At 38.6% G+C, this 3,546-nt stretch overlaps 1 long non-coding RNA gene across 1 annotated transcript in view; it reads left to right on the top strand.

The window, feature by feature from the left end:
* LOC110311125 overlaps nucleotides 1-3,546 on the top strand; it is a 76,114-nt gene that overhangs the window by 71,887 nt on the left and 681 nt on the right. The gene's annotated exons all lie outside the window — the stretch shown is intronic.

Genomic DNA, 3,546 nt, shown 5'->3' with positions numbered 1-3,546 from the left:
GGAGGTGTTACCTTAGGCAGGGGCTGGAGTTCCAGGAGCATGAGGGAACACCTACCATGTTATGTAGGTGAATTATGACCATCGGGGTTCAGATCTCACCTCAATTGGATACCAGCCTGCAATTCCCCACAATTGCCTTCATATATATATGTGTGTGTGTGTATGTATATACATATATACATATGTGTATGTATGTATGTATGTATGTTTGTGTGTGTATGTATGTATATGTATGCCTCTACTATCTTAAGTTTCCACACTACCTCTCAAATGGCTCAAATGGCTCTTAATTTCAGCTGTCTCTCCCCATATTCCCTCACTCATCCCCTTCCCCCTGACCACTCATGCCCCTCCCCCAACTATGCATCCATAACTATCAAGTCTATTTCCATTTCCTAACAAGATCTATCTGTCCTCCATAGTCCCTATTCTATACCTACCCTCTGTGATTCTATGGGCTGTTATTGACTTAACAACTAGTGTCCACATATAAACAAATAGATACCATAATTCTGATTACATCATTCAGGATGTTTTTTTTTTGTTACTTCCATTTATCTGCAAATTTCATGATTTTTAAAAAATGGTCAAGTAGTACTTCATTGTGTAAATTGTACCACATCTTATCTATTCTTTTGTTGAGGGACATCTAGGTTATCTCAAATTTCTGACTATTTCACTACTGCAGCAATGGACATGGTTGAGCAAGTGTCTCTGTAGTAGGATGAAATGTTCTTTTGTTATATGCCAAAGAGTTGTATAGCTCTGTCATGGGGTAGATCACTTCCCATCTGCCATATTGATATCCATCTGCCATATTGATTTCCATAGTAGCTGCACAAATTTGTACTCTGATCAGTGATATACTTAACCATTTTGACAGGTAAAATTTGTAAAAATCTTCTCCCATTCTGTAGGCTGCTGATTGATTCAAATGACCATGTTCTTTCCTACACAGAAGCTTTTTAGTTTCATAAGGTCCTGTTTATTAATTATTGACCTTAGTGTCTGAGCTATTGGTATTTTATTCAGGAAGTCGTCTCCTATGCCAATACATTTTTGACTATTCCTTACTTTCTCTTTATGAGGTTCAGTGCATCTGGTTTTATGTTGAGGTCTTTGATTCGTTTGGAGTTGAATTTTGTACAGAGCGATAGATATGGATAGATTTATTTGAACTTTTCTACATGTAGTCATCCGATTTAACCAACACCATTTTTTTCGTTTTTCCTTTTATTGGATATTTCCTTTATTTACATTTCAAATGTTAAAGGTCTCTTTCAAGGTCTCTTTCCAGATCTCTCCTTTGGAAACCCCCTATCCCATTCCCCCTCCCCTGCCTCTATGAGGGTGCTCTTCCAACCATCCACCCACTCCTGCCTTCCAGCCCTGGCATTCCCCTACACTGGGGCATCGAACTTCCTTATGACCAAGGGCTGTTTCTTCCACTTATGTCCAACAAGGCCATCCTCTGCCACATATGCAACTGGAGCCATGGGTCCCTCCATGTGTACTATTTGGTTAGTGGTCCAGTCCCCAGGAGCTCCAAGGGGGTTTGGCTGGTTGACACTGTTGCTCCCTCATGGGGCTGCAAACCCCCTCAGCTCCTTCAGTCCCTTCTTCAACTCCTCCATCGGGGACCCAGCTCTTAGTCCAATGGTTGGCTGTGAGCATCTGCCTCTGTTTTTGTTGGGTTCTGACAGAGCCTTTCAGGAGACAGCCATATCTCATTATTAGCATTAGCTCTGGAGTACAATCAGGCGCCAGTTAGCAAGCACTTCCAGGCATGCACAATAGCAGCCAGGTTTGTTATATATGGGATTGGATCCCCAGGTGGGGCAGTCTCTGGACGGCTTTTCCTTCAGTCTCTGCTCCACAATTTCCAACACCATTTCTTAAAAATCCTATCTTCTAGTGTGTATTTGTGACTTCTTTATAAAGGATCAGGTGTGAATTCATGTGGGTCTTTCAATTTGATTGTATTGATCAGTATGTCTGTTTTTATGCCAATACCATGATATTTTTATTAGCATTAGCTCTGGAGTACAATTTGAGGCCAGGGATGGTGATACCTCCAGAAGTTCTTTTATTATTATGAAATCCCGAGAATTTTGTTTTTCCATATGATGTTGACTATTGCCCTTTCAAGTGTTGGAATTTTAATGGGTATTGTATTGAATCTGTAGATTGCTTTTGGTAGGATGGTCATTTTTGCTATATTAATTCTACTAATCCATGAACATGGGAGATACGTTCAGATTCTGATATCTTTTTAATTTTTTTCCTCAAAGACTTAATGTTTTATTATACAAGTCTTTTAGTTGCTTGGCTAGAGATATGTTGAAATATTTTATATTATTCGAGCCTATTGTGAAACATCTTATTTCCATGATTTTTTTTTTTTATTTTTCAATCCATTTGTCATTTGTATTTAGGAGGGCTACTTGTTTATATGAGTTAATTTTGTATCTAGCTTCTTTGTTAGCAATGTTGATCAGCGATTGGCATTTCCTGGTAGAATTTTTCAGGTCCCTTACGCATACTGTCACATTATTTGGTAGCATTTTTATTGTCTATGATGGTGCTTGCTCTTCTCCTGTCATCAAACAGGCTACGAATGGATACTCTTCCTGCCAGCCCCCCAGTTGTTTTGTTAGAGTATAAATGAAGGTTTCCTGTCTTGTTGCTCACATAGTTCCTTTTGCTAAAACTCACTTATTTAGTAACTTACAGTTTCTCAGGGGTTTATAGTTTGCCTTAAGATCATTGATTAAGTCTGTGGAATTCAGCTCCCAAGCCAACCCTTGCAACATACAGCTGCAAAGGATTCTGGGTGTCCTGGAGATGCAGATGACTCTCACCTCAGCATGGAGTCCTGGCCCACCAGTAGGAAGTTCCATGAATGAATGATCATGTTGTCCCAGGCAGACATTCGATGATAACAGACAAAAATAAAATGTTAAACATGATTGAAGCACCCTTGTGCTATACTGATTTTTTCTTTTTTCCAGATTGATTTCCACTTTTCTCTGCTGTTTGCAGTTAATGGGGTGTGTGAGTGAATGTGTATGTGTTTGTATGGGTGCCTCACACATCCTGATGTAGAACTTTATAGAAATGAATTTCAGTGAGAATTTGTTTTTCAAGTATAAGAGCACATCAAAGAAAAGGAGACTCTCCAGCTGTCGACTGGCTTTCACCACTAATTACGTGAGAAAGAGAACGTCAGTAACTAAAAAGAAATCCTTAGATCAATGGGTTGCAGCTTTTCTGATTTTAAAGTTCTTTACAAGAAAAGTGTCAAAAAGATTATGCAAAGAAAAAAATGTGGGCTGGAATTTTCATTGATACTAGGGAAATTTCTTTGTTGTCTCTAAGTTTAAAGAGAAACATAAAAAAATCAAAATCTTTTCTTCTTTTTTTTTTTTTTTTTTTTTTTTTTTTTTTTTTTTGAGAGTTGGCTCATGTGTTGGGTTATGCAGTCAATATTTCTTAGGAACTGCTTCCGACTGAACACAGAAACAAAAGCTGGGCTAGCTCATGTAG

This window comes from Mus caroli, chromosome 16 (genome assembly GCF_900094665.2).
Source record: "Mus caroli chromosome 16, CAROLI_EIJ_v1.1, whole genome shotgun sequence".
In the NCBI taxonomy this organism is placed as follows: Eukaryota; Metazoa; Chordata; class Mammalia; order Rodentia; family Muridae; genus Mus; species Mus caroli.
The sequence above is the reverse complement of the archived record's forward strand: the minus strand, read 5'-3'. Positions and strand labels throughout refer to the sequence as shown.